Source organism: Urocitellus parryii, unplaced genomic scaffold (assembly GCF_045843805.1).
Source record: "Urocitellus parryii isolate mUroPar1 unplaced genomic scaffold, mUroPar1.hap1 Scaffold_61, whole genome shotgun sequence".
Lineage (NCBI taxonomy): Eukaryota > Metazoa > Chordata > Mammalia > Rodentia > Sciuridae > Urocitellus > Urocitellus parryii.
Genome location: NW_027554109.1, coordinates 1,632,866 through 1,653,599, shown reverse-complemented (window position 1 = coordinate 1,653,599; position 20,734 = coordinate 1,632,866). Strand labels below are relative to the sequence as shown.

General features: G+C 35.3%; 1 pseudogene; it reads right to left on the bottom strand.

Moving 5' to 3' along the window:
- Positions 1–784: 784 nt before the first annotated feature.
- LOC144252840 (heat shock cognate 71 kDa protein-like) lies at positions 785–7,564 on the bottom strand (annotated as a pseudogene).
- Between the last annotated feature and the right edge of the window lie 13,170 nt (positions 7,565–20,734).

Here is a 20,734-nt window from a genome sequence, read left to right as displayed (position 1 = left end):
ATAGAAGCACATGTGATATTCTAGTCTTTAATTAGAAGAACAAAAGGATTTCTGCTTAGTGTTGCAGGCACTGTTGATCCAGCATACACTGTGGTCTTCTCAGTCACATTAAATCCTAGGTCATGGAATGGTATATATTTTTTCTCTTTCCCTTTTTCTTTTGGTCACACTGGAGTTTAAACCCAGGGCTTCACTCATACGAGGCAAGTGCTCTTCCACTGAGTACACCTTCAGTCCTTTGAAGCATTTTTATTTGGGGACAGGGTCTCATGAAGTAGCCCTCCAACACCCTTTTTGTAACCCTCCCACCTCAGCCTCCTGAGTACCTGGGATTAAAACATGTGACAGGGCTTGCAGTCACATTATCTCCTTGAAACTTCCCCCCCGTCTTTTATTATGTCTAAAGAGGATCTTATCCATTTCTCCACATTCTACTGCATGTTGAAGGATCACTGTTTTATTTTTTAAAACCTCTAGATTCTCCCTCTTCCTCATTTTATAGAATGAAATTCCAGTTATGTACTGAAAAGGTACTACAAACAGCACCTCTTTAATTGGTCTAATGCTTAGCTCATTATCTCCCTCTAAAGGCTCTTTCCTCTGTAATTCTCTCCCCATTTCTTTTTCCCCTTCCTTCATCTTTATCTCCCTCTCTGCATTCCTCTTCTTCTGTTCTTACTTTCATCCCACCCTCCCCGATTCCTACTCTATTCATCGTTTCCCTTCCACCATATCTCTCTTTGTGTAAATTCATGATTTATACACTGGGCTGCTGGGCCCTGGCTCAAAAAGGTGGGACAACAGATGGACGGACAGCGGTCTTGACATTGTTTGGATGCCTTATCTCTGAGGTTTGATGCCTGAACTGTTCTTCCACTTCTCTTCGAGAACTGTAAGGAAGAACCCAAGAGAAGAGAAACCACAGGCCTGTTCAGTCAGAGGGGACACGGAATGAAATAGTGGCATACTCACTAAGTCAACCTTCCAAACATGCCGCTGAGCTACCAGGACAGGCGAGCAAGTAGATGGGCTTTCAGAACAGTCCCTTCCACAGGGAGAGAAGAAAAATCCCTCCCAATCTTGCAGTGCATGGTTTTCAGGCACAGTCATCCAGTGTCTAGGACTACTGTGTTGCCTCGTAGGTAGGAAGTGTCTTTCCTCTCTCTGCCTGTTCCCCACCCCATGCTCCTCTGTCACCCCTGCTTGGCTGGACTAACTCCCCACAGGGCCCTTTCCAACTTTTGCCCCTCTATGTAGGAAACAACATGCATGGTCAAGACGCTGAGCTTTGGATCAGACCAGATCTGGACATCATTTCTCAAGTTCCTGCTTCACCTCCTCCTTGGCAGGTGAGGACTTGGAAGACAGTTCACCCCTAAACCTCTGTCTTCTCATCCATTAGGTGGAGGAAGTTACCTTTCTCAATTATCCCAAGGGTTGACTCAGGTTCTGGTGGGAGAAACCTCGAGAATTTCCAGAGCCTGACCCATGGTTATCATTGCTGATCCCTGTACCTTTCCTGCTCCCCAGCACCCCAGAAGGACTCAGCACTCAGAGTGCTCTGCACACACTGCTCCAAAAGCATCCTTGGCTATTTTATTTGCCTTCACAGAGACATGTCTGATTGATCTTGGGTCCCCAGTGCCTATGGTTGTTTATATATAAAGCGGGGGAAAAATCAGATGTTCTATTTGGAATCATCAGAAGTGTTATGGTTAAATTGTTTCAAAGGTGCCATAAAAGAGGTGTAAACTGTTTTTCACATTTTTAGGAAACAAATGGTTTAAGGATCTAAATATTTAGAATTATCCACATGGAGATCCTGTCATAATAATAAATGACTAGAAAGCCATCAGTATTTGCCTTCGACTTTCAAATTTTGATGAGTCCTTTAAGCTTTTTTTTCCCTAAAATTACTCAAGTTTATGAAACTAGTCTGATCGTGATTTCACAGCAAATTTTCCCTCTTCATCTAACATGAAGATTAAATTTGAAGTGTTTAAAAGATAGATGAACTGCTACAGGACAAAAAGGTAATTAAAAATGATGGCCATTGTCCATGAAGGCACACAAATTAAGGGATTGCCACCCAGGAAAGCAATTCTATCAGTGATGAATCTGGCATTTCACTTGACTACCTATCCAGTACAAATATGGGAGAGTACCCAAGTTGACTCAGTGAACAGACAGCTTGGACCATTCGTCTCTGGCAGTATGGCAGAGAGAGATGACCTTTACTTAACATTGAGAATAACTCTACCCCTTCTCCTGGCCAAAATAAGGAAAATATGCCAATGCCTATTGACAATCCATTTGCAGAAGTTAGTGAATGTTTGGTCTAAGTCAATGATATCTTTGCCTTTTTGAACTTTCTTTTACAAAATAAAGGTCTTCCGTAGGCCACCTTGGACACTGGACAGGACCACACACCAAGGATGGATGCATGACAAATTTATAAGTAACTTTTATCTGTTTTTTTTTTTTTTTTTTTTTTTTTTTTTTTTAGTTTTGGCGTTTTGGTTTTCTTACTCAAACAGTCATCTAAATGAACATAGAGAGATACCAAGTTGCCTCCACCACTTTCTTGCTGGATAACAATCTACTTTCATTCCTTCAGGTATTTAGAAAATGTTGACTGTTGTCAGCAGTCCAACAGATAAATGGTTCCAAAACAAATCCTAAATCAAGCACTGCTTCTATATTTAACCCCCTTCCCTCCCAAAGAGGCCCGTGGAATGATTTGTGCAAAGATCTGAAGTAAACAATATCGGATCCAATGTCCAACCCTTCAAAGAAAAGGGTTTCAGGGAAGTTAAATCCCCAAACTTGCCCTCCTTTTCAACCCCTCAGTCCGTCCTTATCAGGACTTTCTTGTCACCGACAGGATTAGTGGTCATCACTTCAACAACTAAATCAGAATTTTCGTGTTGGGTTAATTATGACAATGTCATGAGTCAAATAGCTTATGTGATTGAAAGGCACGGACAAAATCCATCAACCACACACACTGTGGGCAATAGACTACACCAGAAATGTTCTTGATTAAAAGTTGGCCAGATATTGGCAAAGTTTATTACATGATGAGAGAATTTTCAATCTACATAAAAATGAATATGTAATAGTAACTGATGGCTGATTTTTAGGATACTTTCATTGTTCATTTATAAGATTCATTTATTTTAAGTAAAATAAATTATTGTAGATCATTTTAAAACCACAGAGAATAAACAAAAAAAGCCTAATATCACTCCTAAGCCATCACCCAAAGACAATTGCTCTTAAAAGTCTGATATAAAACCTTCTAAGTTTGTGTGTTTATTTGTGTGTAAGTAGTTAACAAGTAATGATATCATACTGTAAATACAATTAAGTGTGCCTCATTTTTTAGACATTATATTGTGCCATTATATAGTTAATAGGGGTATAATATTGCTTCCTATGGATGTGCTATAATTTATTTCTTTCATAGGGAAATGGTGTATGAACAAATTTTATTGGGTGAGTCACAAACTTGGAGGACTGCTTGTTATAGCAATCATCACATCCTGATTATCACACTTATTTTAGTGGCAATGACACTAAGTCAAACCCTATAAACATAAACTTAGCAGTTTGTTTGAAACAGGATGTTCTAAACCATCCTTTAATTCTTATTGAATTAGTAAATTCCTAAAATCAATCTGAAGATGTATTTAAAAGAGGATGTGGGGGGAAAGGTACACTCATACATTGCTGGTAGAACTGCAAACTAGTGAAGCCAATAAGGAAAGCAGTATGGAGAATCTTTGGAAAACTGGTTATGGAACCACCATTTGACCCAGCTATTCCACTTCTCAGTCTATACCCAAAGAACTTAAAAACAGCATATTACAGGGACACAGCCACATCAATGTTTATAGCAGCACAATAGCTAAACTGTGAAACCAACCTAGATGTTCTTCAGTAGATGAATGGATAAAGAAAATGTAATATATACACACAATGGAATATTACTCAGCATTAAAAGAGAATAAAATCATGGTATTTGCAGGTAAATGAATGGAGTTGGAGAATATAATGCTAAGTGAAGTTAGCCAATCCTAAAAAATCAAATGCAAGATGTCTTCTCTGATTTAAGGATGCTGATTCATAATGTGGTGGGATTGGGCATGGGAGGATTAGATGAACTCTAGATAGGGAAAAGAGGAGGGAGGAGAAAGGAGGGGGCATGGGGGTAGGAAATATGATGGAATGAGATGGACATCATTACCCTAAGTATATGAATGAAGACATGAATGATGTGACTCTACTTTGTGTTCAACCAGAGATATAAAAAATTCTGCTCTATATATGTAATATGAATGTAATGCATTCTGCTGTCATATATAACAAATTAGAATTTAAAAAGTGAAAAAAATCAAGATTACCATATAATTTCCTTTCAAGTATTTTATTTTATGATTAATTATATGCAAATATTGCCTAATGTTCAATCATTCTGGGATATTAGAATAAAAATTCCCTGACCATTCTGAACAATTATTTTAATGTATTGCTAAATTCAATTTGCCATATTTCATCTTCAAATTGAAGACTCAAATTGTCATATACTTTGACCTATTGAGGATTTTTTTGCCAATTTTAAATAGTTTTATTTAAGACATTGCATTTTCCATTTGCAATACAGTGCTTATAAAGTACAATGTTATTTCCTTTACCTGTGTACCCGTTCTATATGCAAATATTGAGAATGCCCAGTAATTTTCTATAGAAGCAACTTTAAATTTGCTACAAATTTGAGCCCTTCCATATTTTACTGTGCAGAACAATGCTACATCTGTACTTGGGCTAACTTTATCAATCTCTTCAATAGTGGGCCCAGAGGAAGTACCACAAGAGAGGTGACCCTCCAGGATTTCCTCCTGGCATGCCTCCTGCACTCTGGAACAGCTTGGCGATGGTGGGGTTGCAGACCAGCTCTTTCTGCTGATGTTTAATTCTTCCTTCTCTGCAGACTGATTCTTTTTTTTATGTTTTTATTTTTTTATGTTTTATTTATTTTTTATCGGTTGTTCAAATCATTACAAAGCTCTTGACATATCATATTTCATACATTAGATTCAAGTGGGTTATGAACTCCCATTTTTACCCCAAATACAGATTGCAGAATCACATCGGTACACATCCACATTTTTACATAATGCCATATTAGTAACTGTTGTATTCTGCTACCTTTCCTATCCTCTACTATCCCCCCTCCCCTCCCCTCCCATCTTCTCTCTACCCCATCTACTGTAATTCATTTCTCTCCTTGTTTATTTTCCCATTCCCGTCACAACCTCTTATATGTAATTTTGTATAACAATGAGGGTCTCCCTCCATTTCCATGCAATTTCCCTTTTCTCTCCCTTTCCCTTCCACCTCATGTCTCTGTTTAATGTTAATCTTTTCTTCCCGCAGAAAGCTGGGAATGGAACCACCATTTGACCCAGCTATTGCCCTCCTCGGACCATTCCCTGAAGTCCTTAAATGAGCATACTACAGGGATACTGCCACATGGATGTTCATAGCAGCACAATTCACAATTGCTAGACTGTGGAACCAACCCAGATGCCCTTCAATAGATGAATGGATTAAAAAATGTGGCATTTATACACCGTGGAGTATTACGCAGCACTAAAAAATGACAAAATCATGGAATTTGCAGGGAAATGGATGGCACTAGAGCAGATTATGCTTAGTGAAGCTAGCCAATCCCTAAAACACAAATACCAAATGTCTTCTTTGATATAATGAGAGCAACTAAGAACATAGCAGGGAGGAAGAGCAGGAAGAAAAGATTAACATTATGCAGTCTGATTCTTATCCAGCCAGTCAATGATTTCATTACATTTGTCAAAATCTTGCATTTATCTTCATCATTTATCTTGCCTTGAAGTTTCTCATCTTCAACAGTCACTTCCGTGTTGAATGCATAAGACTCCAGCAAATTCTTGGATGACATATTGTCCCTCTGCTTTTTGTCTTCAGCTTTGTACTTTTAAGCTTCCTAAGCCAGGTTCTCAATGTCCTCCTTGCCTGAACAATCTCTGTCATTAGTGATGGTAATCTTGTTCTTTTTTTCTGTACTCTTATCTATGGCAGAGATATCGAGGATGCCATTGTCATCAGTATCAAAAGTGACTTGAATCTGAGGAACACCAAGGGGTGCAGGAGATGTGCCCGTGAGTTCAAACTCGCCAAGCAGGTTGTTATACTTAGTTATGGCATGCTCACCTTTATGTATCTGAATGAGCACACCATGCTGGTTATCAGAGTAGGTCGTGAAGCTCTGTGTCTCCTTGGTAGGAATGGTGGTATTGCACTTAATAAGGACAATCACGACTCCACCAGAAGTTTCAATACCAAGGGAAAGAGGAGTGACATCCAAGAGCAGCAAATCTTGAACATTTTTAGGCTTATGTTCAGATAAAATGGCTACCTGGACAGCGGCACCATAAGCAACAGCATCATCAAGGTTGATACTTTTATTCCGTTCTTTTCCACTGATGAAGTCCTACAGAAGCTTCTGAATCTGGGGGATATGAGTAGAACCACCCACCAGTACAATATCATGGATATGTAACTTGTCTAACTTGGCATTTCAAAGAGATTTTTCTACAGGATACAGGGTGCCACGGAACAGGATTCAACTCTTCAAATCAAGCACAGGTAATGGAGGTATAGAACTTGATTCCTTCATAGAGAGAATCAATCTCAGTACTAGCCTGTTTGCTGGAAGAGAGGGTATGATTAGCTCTTTCACATGCAGTATGGAGACGTTGGACAGCTCTTTTGTTTTCACAGATGTCCTTCTTATGCTTTCACTTGAACTCAGAGAGAAACATTGACCACAGGTCATCAAAATCTTCTCCACGCAAGTGGGTGTCTCCAGCTGTGGATTTGACCTCAATAGTGAAGATTGACACATCAAAAGTGCCACCTCCTAAATAAAAATTAGCACATTTCTTTCAGCTCCAACCTTTTTGTCTAAATCATAAGCAATAACAGTGGCAGTTGGCTAATTGATTACCTAAGTACATTGAGACCAGCAATTGTTCCAGCATCTTTGGTTGACTGATGCTGAGAGTCACTGAAGTAAGCTGGCACTGTGACCACAGCAATGGTAACAGTAGGCCAGTGGTAAAGGTAGGCCTCTTCAATTTCCCTCATCTTTGTCCCAACCATAAAAGATACCTCCTCTAGATAGAAACTTTTTGTCTCACCCTTGTATTCTACTTTGACTTTGGGCCTTCCTGCATCATTCACCATCAGTGCTTCATATTAGACTGGTCAACAGCATCATCAAATCTCTGCCTTGCCAGATATTTGGCATCAAATACTGTGTTGGTGGGGCACATTACAACCCGATTCTTTGCAGCATCACTGATCAATCATTCTTTGCCAATGAAGGTGAAGGTGACATAGCTTGGGGTAGCTGGGTTCCCCAATCATTTATAATTATCTCCACTTTTCCATGCTGGAAGACACCCACACAAGAGTTGGTGGTGCCAAGATCAATGCTGACTGCAGGTCCCTTAGACATGGTTCCATAGGCCAGAATATTCCATAGGCCAGAATATACTTTCCGAAAAAAAAAAAAAACATGCAAATCTCAAAAGCTGCCACCACATTCAATGATCTGACCTATTGTTTTTAAAATTTCACTTTTCCTTGGTGTTCTTCCTTCACTATATATTTAAAGGTATTTCTATAATATTTACTCAGGGTTATATTTGCTTTGTATAATCCATTTTTTCCCAAGGACAATTTATTATTTAAATATTCTATTTCTTTTGTCAGTTTTGGACATTCATGATTCCTCTGAAAATTATCTATTTTGTGATTAGTATATTTATTCATGAATTCTATTGCTTTCTTGCTTTTTCTTTAAATTCAGAATTTTTGATCAGAAATCAAAACAATTTCATTGCTGGTTCTTAGTGATATAAACAAAATTATTAAAGAGACTTATTTTCCCCAAAGGAGATAATTATAAATCATATTTATTTGGACATTTTTCTTAACAATCTGACTTATACTGTCTTTTACTTGTTTCTCAATAATAAAAAGAACTTGAAAATTTTCCTAATGATTGTTTAAGCAGATTACATGTCACACAAATATGAGAGAATTGGTGTCAATATAGCAATAGCAAATCTTAAAGACCAGTGCTTGTCAGCTGAGGAGATGCTCAATTTTTTTTTAAGAAACCAATGAATGGGGGACAAAATTATTATTGCTTATACTCTCTTCAATGTGTTTCCATTGGCTGTTTGAAAATTGAAGAAGAAAGTGGTTCCAGTTGGATAAATTTTAAATTATATTAAAAAATGACCAAACATGGTTCTTTGTAGAATATATAGATTCTATGATAGTTCAGCTGAGTTCTTTAATTCTGTACCAAACCTAGGATTTGCTAAGCAATCTATTTTCTTAAACAAATTTCCAATTATTAAACATTGTCTATGTATGTTCATTTATAATATAATAAAGTATAGTTTTTTAAATATCTTCACCCTAATAAAATATATGTTAGTATAAAAAGTTGGAAATACTCAAATTGCCTAAGGTGGAAAAAGCCCCTAAATCTTGAAGCTAGTTATCCCTTTATATAGTTTGGAAAAACAAAACCTTATTTAAACATAGCTTGGAAAATCAAATGATTAGAAATACCAATGTGAAGAATGAAGCATAAGTCTTCAAAGCTTTTAGTAATACAAGCTTTTCATTCACAATACTTCATCATTGAACACCTGGGTGGTAAGCAGATGGTAACAATTTTATGTAAGAATGTTTAATATTCATAGCACAAAGAAACTTCTTGTCTCAAATTTTCTTGGCAAAGGCATATCTTCACAATACATCAAAAGTAGGTAATGATTCTGATTAGAATCCCTGTGGTGAAAAGATATATGGCTCTGTTCCAACTGCTCTCATTATTATCCCTCAGCCTAGAAGTGGCAAGGTGTGCTTTTTATTGACAGAAGAGAGTGAACCAATACTGATTTTTCTTCCATAAGTTGAAGCAAAGGCCAGACAGGCTCCCTCACTGTCAATAAGAAGATAAAACTATTCTCTAATAGGACAAGACCAAAGTTTTCTTGATCCCTTCTTTCTTGAGAGAGAGAGAGAGAGAGAGAGAGAAAGAGAGAGAGACTATGTCACACATATATGCAAGCTAATGTCCAATTTTAGTATCAAGATAGCACTTGTGTCCCTATCTTTCTGAAAAAAGTAAAATAAAATAAAATAAAAATTCAACACATTTTTTTTTTACAATCAATTTCCTACATTCTCTGTCAAAAATTAAAAGCTTTACTTCAGTGGTCACATGCACGTTCTTGAATCTAATTCTGTTTTTCAAAAACAGCTTCTTCTGTTTTCTCAAAGTGTTCCTGTCACATGACAAATTTCCTAGAAGTGGTGAATAATTTAAGAAAGGACAATAAATAGGCTTTGGAAATATTGTGCTTTGAAAAGCAATGATGAGACACCTCTTGAACGCTTGGGTGTTTGTGGGGATGCCAAAAGATACTGCAAATTTTATTTATACTAATCATGAGTAAAAAGGAAATTGTCTTGATTCTTTGACAGTATTTATTGATTGATAAATACCTCTACAAAGCAGGATTCATTGATTCAATTGAATGTTAAAATAATATTTATATGACAATTTTCTTGAGGTTAAAGATATATAGAACATTCTAAAAATCATTTCCTCTGTACTTCAATTTTTTTTCTTTCATTTCTCCCCTTCTAAAGAATCAAAATAAATTCTGCAAAGATTCTGTTCTGATAAAGTTACATTTGACAACTGTCTCCTCAGAGTTGACTGGCTAAAATAATCTAGAATCTATACCAACAGCTAAAAATTTATCTTGTTCTATGAAAACTTTTTAACATTTAATTCCACACAGTAGTAACAAAACTGTATGTGTTTGGACAATCGTAATTTTAATATCTTCCTCCTTTTCAAAGATTTTGATGATACCTCAAGAGCAGTTCTCATTGAGGGCATTTTCTTTTCTGTCAATAGATAGCTTTGAGACTCAAAGCAAGCCATGGCTCCTCTCTTTTAGTTGTTTTCTTGATGTTTCAATTTAAAAATATAAATAGTCTCACTAATTTGCATTATTATAGTAAATAAACAATTATGAAATAGTTTTAGATTTCCAGAAAAACTGCAGAAATAGTACAGAATTCTCACAAATCCTGCACTCACTGTCCCCTAATATTGACATCCTACTTAACCACAATATAATCATCAAAATTAAGAAATTAGTATTGTCACATACTATTAACTAAATGGCACGCCTTATTTGGATTTCACCAATTTTTCTCTAATGTCATTTCTCAAATCTTGCCCAGGATGTCTCATTGCATTTATTCACCAAATCTTCTCTGTCGCTCTGATCTGTGATGGTCTTTTCTTGTTTTTATGATTCTAAGAAGTTTGAAGAGTACTTGTTAGGCATTTTGTAGAATGTCTCCATATTTGTCTTTGTCTGATACTTTGTCATGATGAAGTGGTATTATGAGTTTGGGGGAAAATGCTCAGAAATGAAGAGTCCCTGTGATCTCATCATATCAGTGAATAGGTGGGCACATGGTCACCACATGGCTTGTCCTTGGTGATATTAATCTGGATCACAAGTTAACATAATGTGTGCCAGGTTTAAGGGCTGTTAACTTGGTATACTCTAATTTTTTGGAAGTAAATTGCTAATTCCAGCTCACACTTAAACAGAGGAGAGTTAAGTTCTTCTGCCTAGAATTGGGAATTATCTAAAGGTATCATTTGGGTAGAGAGAGAAGATGGGAGGGGAGGGGAGGTTGGATAGTAGAGGATAGGATAGGTAGCAGAATACAACAGTCACTAATATGGCAGTATGTAAAAATGTGATGTGTAAACGATGTGATTCTGCAACCTGTATTTGGGGTAAAAATGGGAGTTCATAACCCACTTGATTCTAATGTATGAAATATGATATGTCAAGAGCTCTGTAATGTTGTGAACAACCAATAAAAAAAGGTATCATTTGAATTTTTTTGGAACCTCCCTTCTCATATCATTTGTTTATTTTTTCAATAATGTGTTTATAATCTTGTGGAATTGTGGGAATTTATTTTATTCTTGAGGTCCAATTCTTAGTTCTAATGCCATCATTATCTATTTTGCTGCTCATATTATCCTAGTTTTGGCTACTGGGAGCTCTTTCAGTTGGGCTCCTGTGTTCTTCTATCTCTATTTTGTGTTGTTTGGGTTGTTTTGGAGGTTCCTTCCTTCCTTCCTTCCTTCCTTCCTTCTTTCCTACTTTCCTTTTTTTTTAAGGCATTCTTACTTTCTGGCAAAACAAATGCTCCAATATCATCTTACATTCATCCTACTCAATCTTTGATATGTCATTTTCCCCCAAGAAGCCCTGGTTATGTTATTTTAAAATGTATGTGATTTAAGACTTTTTAAAGTGATTATTTTATTTCAAGCAATTTAGAGTTACAAAAAATTATGAAGATATACATGATAGTAGAGTATATTTTGACATATTATATATACATGGAGTGTAACTTATTCTTATTAGGACCGAACATCTTATATCATTATGGTGCTTTGCTACAATTAATAACAAATAACAGAGTTGGGTGCAGTGGTGCATGCCTGTAATCCCAGCGGCTCTCAAGGCTGAGCCAGGAGGATGGTGAGTTCAAAGCCAACCTCAGCAAAAGCAAGGCACTAAGCAACTCAGTGAGACCCTGTCTCTAAATAAAGTACAAAACAGGGCTAGGGAAGTGGCTCAGTGGTCAAGTGCCCTGGAGTTCAATCCCTGGTAATCTCAACAACAACAACAATAACAAAACAAATACCAATACGTTATTACTAACAAATATGTGTTCTGAATTTAGATCCCCTGAGTTTTTACCTAATTTCCTTTTCTGTTTCAGGACCCATCTGGGATACTGTTACATTTAAACTCAGTCTTCCTAGATTCCCAACTATGTAGGCTGTGACAGTTTCTCAGACTTTAGTTTTGATGACTCTGTCATATTTGAAGAATAATGGTCCAATCTTTGGTACAGTGTTCTTATTTAAGATTTGCCACAGTATTATATACCCTCAACGTGATATATTATCCTTGGTATTGACTTTTATCATCTGGTTGAGGCAGGATTTATCAGGTTTCTATACTGTGAAATTATTCTTTTATATTTCTTTTTATACTATACTCTATGGAAGGCAGTCAGTATGTACAAGCCACAGCTGAGGAATGGAGAGTCATGTGCCACTCCTTGAAGACAAAGTAACTACATATATTATATGGAATTCCTCTGTCTGTGAGATTAGTCTGCTATCTACCACTTATTGATTTATTCAGGCACATATATCTGAATGGACTAGGGTATATTTATTTTATTCCTATGAGTTAAATATAGATCTACTTTATTTATTTTCTTGCTCAAATGATTCTAGCTTTAAACAAGAAAAAAATCACCATGATCTCTCCAGCGAATAATTGCATACTCATTCAATGTATAAAAATAAGTATCCCGAAAGACTATCCTCAGTAATGATTAAAGGCTATTGATTTATCTTTCTATAATTTAGGCCCTGTAGCAAATACTTATACCATGTTTTTGAACCTAAAACCTTACAAAAACATATTAAAAGATGTATAAATAGAGGCCAAGTTTACCCATCTCTAGTACTGTATATACATGTTCAGTTTCACTCAATTATATGACACATCAAACATAGATATAAAAAGTAAAATAATTTAATTAGCTATTGTAGATTTCTTTTATAAAACCAAATTATAGCTGAGGAATTTCATTTCAATTTTTTGTTAACATTATCATAATTCTTTTTTCGTTTTGAAATTAGTAACACAGACTTTATGTAACTTATGCTGCCATAATAATCCATATTAAAAATAGGAATTTAAACATAATGGAAATAAAATTAATTTAAAAAGAAGAAAAGAAAGCCAATAAAATGTAGCAGTTCCCTATCTCAATTTGTGGGACCATTTTTCTCAGTAAAGATTTTTTTTAGGTTATGTCGTACATATCTTTCAAATGTCTTACTAGACTTTCACATGGGTGAAATCATGTGATGTTGATACATTCTTTTGATAAAACAAGAATTTTGTGATTCTAATATACACTGAATTTTCCAGAGCTATAACTACACATAAAATGAAGAAAGTTTTTGGTGAGAAATTAACAAAGTTGTTTATCTCTTCTAGATGTGTTTGTGTAAACGGATTTATTTTTAATCATTTTTGTTGTTGATTAATATCACATACCACTTAATTTTAACTTGAGTGCTTAATGGTTAAAATTAATATGGTATCATCATTAAAATAGCAAGGAGAAATAAAAGGGAATAATTTATAATACAACTATGTTTTTTCTGTCTAGGAATTCTGAATTGAAAATACTGGAAGGTAAAATGAAGTGATCATATGATTGTTGAAAGTATTTGTAAGAAAATATTTGTAATGAGGAAAATAAAGACAATAAAAAGAAAAGTAAAAGGATTAAAACAAATAATTACAAGCCAGAGTGAACTTTACATAGTGAGAGAATGATGTAAATAGCTTAGTCGAAGATTTTTGTTCTGAGAAAGATTACTAATTGTTAAAGGGGAGAAATAAGGAAGTACAATGTTTTTTCAAACAAGCTTGTTTTCTAATTTAAGCATCAAACTGCTTTCTGACTTTATGAGATAGCCTTTTGATAGATATAACAGCAAATACTTTTTTATCTAAAATCACAACATGTATCAAGACCACATTCACCATATTCAGTCTCTCATTCCTAAAAATAACCTAAAAACTCTACCTTCAGTATTTGATAGGAAACAGACAGTAGATTCTAGTAGTCAACTTTCCATTCCTATAATCAACTTAATAATAGAAACCATTTATTTTGACTCACAGTTTTAGCAGATTTCAGTCTATGATTTGCCATTGATTTTAGGTCTCTGGCCAGGGGCACAGCACAACTGCTCACTTCATAGCTGTGAAGCAAAACAGAGAGGAGGAAGGAACCAGTGTCCCCCTTTCCCATTCAAGAGCAGGCCTCCAGTAACCAGAAGACCTCCCATCAGACCCCACCCCTTTAAATTTGTATCATTTCCCAATAGCACTGTTAACTGAGTGCAAAGCCTTTAGCATATGGATCTTTAAGTGACACCCAAACCACAGTAGGTTGGAACAAAGGTAAAATGGTAAAAGAGTCTACCCAAAGTGATGCTGCAAATCCACCAGGACAATACCAGATGAAAATGAAAAAAGCAATAGATAATACAAGCATAAATGTTTTACATAAGAAAATTTAACAAAATAGGTTACTTACCATTATGCTACAGTACATGAAAGATATTAAGTTGGCAGAAATATGAAATATTTCATTTATTCACTTCATTAATGAAATTTAACATGTCTCTGATATTTTAATATTTCATTCACATAAAAGAATGGGTCTGAAGTCCCCACTCTTGTATATACCTGCCAGAGGTATTACGGTTTCAGTAGCTACACTACTTCTGTGAAAAACTTTTCCTGCATAAAACTTGCATTAAAAATTAAAATGCTACAATAATTACCTTATTTCTAAAAGTGTATGAAAGCCTCCACTATGTTTACCAGATATTCAATAAATCAACCTTGCTCTCAAGGTTTTTAGCTCAATTAACCATTTCTGTAAAAGTTGGCTAGTAAGTATCATCTCTGTTTCAAATTAGTGTACTAATTTCCTATTTAAGTTCAAATGGACTTTTTAAGATCCATTAGCTTATCTTCTTAAGAGTCTCCAAATGAGAATAAATCATTTTCTAACCAATACTTATAAACTTATATAACAGCCTACAAAAAAAAAAGCAGCTAAAAATTCTAGGTCAGCAAGGAAATAAAAAAAGTAAAAGTAAAGCAATGTATTTCATGTAAATGTCATTGAGAATACTATAAGCAATATTAAAATATAAAATATAAAAATATATTAAAATATACTACTATAATATATTAAAATATACTACTTCTTTGGTACATAGTAAAATATCAGTAATATTTTGAATTAAGACATGGATGAAAGAATGACAGATAATTTTATTTTTGCTTTTGAGTAATAAAGTATTTCATGTTTCTCTTTAAAATTTGACAGAAACTAACTTTCTTTTCTCTCCAAATGTAAGTATTCCCATTTTTAACCATTTTTAAAAATTTTTGATTTGTTATATATAACAACAGAGTGATTACAATTCATATTACACATATAGAACACAATTTTTCATATCTCTGGTACACAAAGTAGAGTCACATCCTTCATATCTTCTTATATGTACTTAGGGTAATGATGATGATCGCATTCCACCATCTTTTCCATCCCTATGCCCCATCTCTTTCCCTCCCTCCCCTTTTCCTCTTTGCCCTATCTAGAGTTGGTTTAATCCTCCCCCCGCCCCGCCCATTCCTCCCCACAGCATGTTATGGATCAGCATCCTTAAATCTGAGAAGACATTCGGCATTTGGTTTTTAGGATTGGCTAATTTCACTTAGCATTATATTCTCCAACTCCATCCATTTACCTGCAAATGCCATGATTTTATTCTCTTTTAATGCTGAATAATATTCCATTGTGTATATATGCCACATTTTCTTTACCCATTCATCTACTGAAGGGCATCTAGGTTGGTTCCACAGTTTAGCTATTGTTAATTGTGCTGCTATAAACATTGATGTGTCTATATCCCTGTAGTATAGCAAGGAAATTTTTAAAGAAAGTTAAATTTGTTGATAAACTGATGATAATGTTGTTCACTATAAGGAAATCTGCATATCATTATAAATTTAGGAGAAACTGATCTTTTCAAATACATTAAAAACCTGTGTCAAACAATTTTATATTTTAATTTTGATGTTTAATTTTTATTGGATAAAAATCTGTATAATATTAAATATTGCACAAAACATCATAAAAGGGGCATAGAAATTGTATCCGTTGCATTTCTTTCTTTGTTGTAGTGTCATCTGTCCAACAATTATATTTTGTTAATTAGTGTGCATATAGAGTTCACTATAATTTGTTATTATCTGTGCTATTCCATAATTGTCAGCTAGAACTTTATTCTATCAATGTGATATTTGGGGGGAATATTCTGGTCATTGTATTTACAATTTTCAAGCTTTTTCTTAAAATCATAGAAGCATGATATATTTTGCCAACTTTAAAAGGGTGTTTCTTTGGAGAATATGTTTTTAATCTAAACAGCTTTGTTTGTTTCATCAGAAACATAATGTATTGGTAGAACAGGCACAATGACAATGTGAACTGCTCATTTGTGGGCTACGTTTTAAAATCTGCTCTCAAACATTCAGTGGGATGTTTTCGTTACTCACATTTTTATATCTGTTGTTTTAAAAATAATAGCTTAAGCTGTATTTTGCAATCTCACATAAGTGTTGTTCTTTCTTTTTTTTTCTAAGAAACAAGGTCACACATAGTGCTAGGGTTATGAAATCGGGCTTCAAAGACTAATTAATGTGTAGATGGGATCGATGTAACTAAAGAAATTAATACCCCAAAAGAAGAACGTGTTTTGTTTAAAAAAATAGTTTGAGATCCCACTGTTATTAGATAACATTAGCATCTCCCTCCTCACAGGCCAAGATCTTCACTCCCCAGATAAACCATGAGACTAAAAAATTTCCCCCATCCCAAACCCTAACCTATTTCAAAAATGGTCCTCTAGAGGGCGCCAACTTTCTCGGTATTTTACAGCAGGGATTGGGGGAGACAAAAGGTTTTATACACTGTTCTTTATGGGCTGTCACTTTCATCACCTTTCCCCCCAGTTTCTGGTCTTCTGCCACATGACACAGGCTTTCTCCTATCGTTCTCTCAGCATCTCGCCTATTATGCAGCATGTAGTACACTTTTAACTGGATGAGTAAATGGTTTCTTCACAGACTGAATCCTTAGGGCTACCACAATTTCTCTTCCAAAGTCCACTATGTAGGGAACGTGCCTGAACGACTACACCAGTAGATAAGTAGATTACCTATTTTCTTTGTTTCTGTTTTTTTTTTTGTTGTTGTTGTTGTTGTTGTTGTTGTTGTTTTGTCCTAGGGATGAAACCCAATGGTGTTTTACCTCTGAACCACATCCCCATCCCTTTTTCTTTTTTATTTTGAGACAGAGTTTTGCTAAATTGCTTAGGGCCTTCCTAAATTGCTGAGGCTGGCCTCGAACTTGTGATTCTTTCTCAACCTCCTGAGTCTGGAATTAGATGCTTGTGCCAACATGCCCAGCTATGATCATTTTTTTTATCTACTACTTTATACATGTATTCAACTTTTAAGAAACTAACCCCCCTTGATAGCCTTAATTCTCTGGGGGAAAAATCCCAATACCTGATTTATAAATTCACTTTAGACACAATTCATTCATATGAGTGATCTTCAGTAATAATTAAATCAAAGAAGACAGAAAAAGAAGTAACAGTAGCAAAAAGTTTATTTTCATTGTTTCTTCCAAAGTGTCTGGTTTTTCTTTCCTTTGATTGTGACACATTAGACTATCCAAGCCTAATCTGCCCTGCTGAGCAAGAGACAAATTAAATAAAAATTCAGGAATAAGTGTGTTTTGGTTACATCTTCTTTTGAACTTTAAAAAAAGAATTAGAGAAGCGTATGTGTACTTCAGTAATCCTATCCTCCCATATAGTGCTTCCCAGTTATCTCAGCTCTCAATCTGAATTGTGATTATCTTTAAGAGCAGTGTTTGGAGAAATGCTTCTGGTGTGTCTAGGCTAGAAACTTTTCACTTCTTACCAGAGGCAAGAGAACTTACCTTGAGTTCTCAAAGATCCTATTCTTAAAAGTTATCCTCTAACATTCAGTTTGGGGGCTCTGTTAATTAACTACAATTTATATTGAACAGTTTGTAATAACACTTGATTCTTTGTATGATTAAACCTGATTGGAATCCAAATACCTCACATTTATTAATATGTACTTTTTGTTTTAAAATATATCAGTTTACCAGACGAGGGAGCAATCTATCTAGTCTCTATTTAAATACTTGATCTGGCTACTTTTCTTTAATTTGTATAAACATAAGACCTTGGAAAACTAGCTACAGTTTTATGTAAGTGTTTTGGCACTTTAAAGTTTTATTTTGTATTTATCTAAATAAAAGGTAAAGGAAATTATGATTCTTAAGTTATATTAAGTAAGGTGAATAAATATTTATGGAACAAATTACTTTTTAATTACCTCTCTTTCCTGAAGAAATTAAATGAGCTATTGATATAGTTAGGATGGAACGATGGCAAAAAGAGAATGCTAATTAGACAGTATAATGACTTCAAGGTAGTTCCTTGTACCAATTTCTTTTTTTCCATTGCATTCATGCCATTTTGACCATTTGCCCATTACAGGATTGAGTGACAGAAGATTTTTTCTTACTGTTTTCCCTCTTGCTTTTACAATATCTGAATAAATATAGCATATGTAAATTGACTAAAGGCCAATATAAAGTTGTTTGGATTTTTCTGGAGACTGGAGGCAAGGGATAATATGACAGATACTTTTTCTTTTCTTTAAACAATTATGATATATAGCATGCTATCTTAGATGAGTTTGCCCCAAAATGTGTCAATAATCATTTTGCAATTTAAACTGGAAAATATTTCTTTCATACTGGTGAGTCAGTGCCATGCCTAGAATGTTGTCCATAATAGATGCAATGCTTATTGAGATAGTTACATTTCTCTCCATATGTCTTTTAAATAATGAATTGCCTATATAAAAATATTAGAACTATGGAAAATATATGAAATATGAAAACAATGGATATACAGATGTAACATAAGGTGCACCTGCTACATTTAAACACAGAACAAACTTTTTGCTTAGGCTATACTGAGGGAAGGTAAATTTTGGTAACTGAGGTATGCTATGCATGTACTAACAGCCTAAACCAGTGACTCAGGAAGGGCTACTGTGCTCTGCATAGCAGTTCGCTGCCTCATCTACCTATAAGAACCATATTGCTGAGTATTCTGCCATATTGCTGAATGCTATTTTTCAGTGTCTCTTGAGCAAAAAGGCACTGCTCAGCTCACTCAGTTTTGAGAGAGAGCCTTGGTAAGAGTGGATGCAATCCAAGGGTGTTACTGGAATTAGGGCTCCACAGGGCCAGGTTAGTGTGAGGATGGTTGTGGTGTGGTTTTAAGACTTTTTTTTTTAAGTTGCCTTCTTTGTGAAGCTGTCCCTCTTTGAACTCAGTTGCCTCTTCCTTGTGGCCTAGATGGAAAGGCAAAAGAGCTGGGCTTCACGCTGAGGCCTATTTTCCTCTGTGCCAAATGTACCATGTGTCTCTAATAACATGTACGTTCTGTGGCTCCATGATGCTAACCCAGGGTGCAGTAATTCTTTAAGCTGCCAGGGTTCCATGTATCACACAGGAAGGTCTGTTAATGGTGACCCAATGGGCGACTGAATGCCAGGTATTGTGTTCATCTCTCCCCTTTGGTGCCCAGTTTTCATAACTGAGCTTTAATGGTGTCAGCCAGACATTTTTTAGCCTCAGAGGACTGAAGCATCTTCCCACATACCTAATACATTGTTAGGAAGGAAATAAATTCTCTCCAAAGATAACAGAAACCACTTCTGTCAAGCTGTATGACTTTAGACATCAGTGAAACAGCATTTAGATTTTAATTTCTTTAACATTGGAAGAATATGAGCTTTGGCAGGAAGGTGATGTTCTCTTCCACAGTTTTCACTAAAGAGGAGAGTTGAAATTCTCCAGTTTTCAGGCAAGCTTGACAACTAATAATATTACCAATAGGAACCAACAGAAGTGGGAGGGATGTTCCTCCTCTCTCTACCTGTTCATTAGTACCCTTTTTTGTCTCCTTGACTTATTTTGACAGGTAGGAGACAGGTAGAGGGGAAATCCCTGTTCAGAGAACAGATAGAAGAGGCAGATAACCCTGATGCTGTTGATGAAGATAAAAATTCAGGACCTGTGGTTTGTCTTCACCCTTTTCAGGACCCCAGGAAAGGCACTAGCAATGTATTATTTCACTTTAGTTTTTATAAAATTTGCAAAATATTGAGTTTTGATAGCAGCCATTAAGAATTCTAATTCTTGGGGCTGGAGTTGTGGCTCAATGGTAGAGCACTCACCTAGCCTATGCGAGGCCCTGGGTTTGATCCTCACAATCATATGCAAATAAATAAATAAAGGTATTGTGTCCAACAACAACTAAAAAATATTTATTTTTTAAAAAAGAACTCTTGATTATTTCTATTCTGTCTCCCCCTCCATCACACTATCATCTTGTCCAGCAATGTTGAAGTACTCAAGAGGTTGGTAGGTATACAGGAGATGAGTTTTAAGTTATCCATCGAGTTTAGAATTACAGGGATATATTTACAAAATTCACATTTCTTCTAGGTATAGTAGATAATTGCCAGCTGTCTGCATTAGAAATGGATCATTTGATCAACCTTGCTGGACAAAAAATGAAATATCTTTCTATTCTCTGCTTGGGAATTATTACAATTATTATTGTTGTCATATAAAAATGTCATAAATACTATTCATTCAAAGAATAAAAGATCAGGTATTATAGAAGTGTTTCTTGTAGTAATCAATAAATATGTTATTTTTCTAAATCAGCCTGTACTCCTTTGCAGGGTGT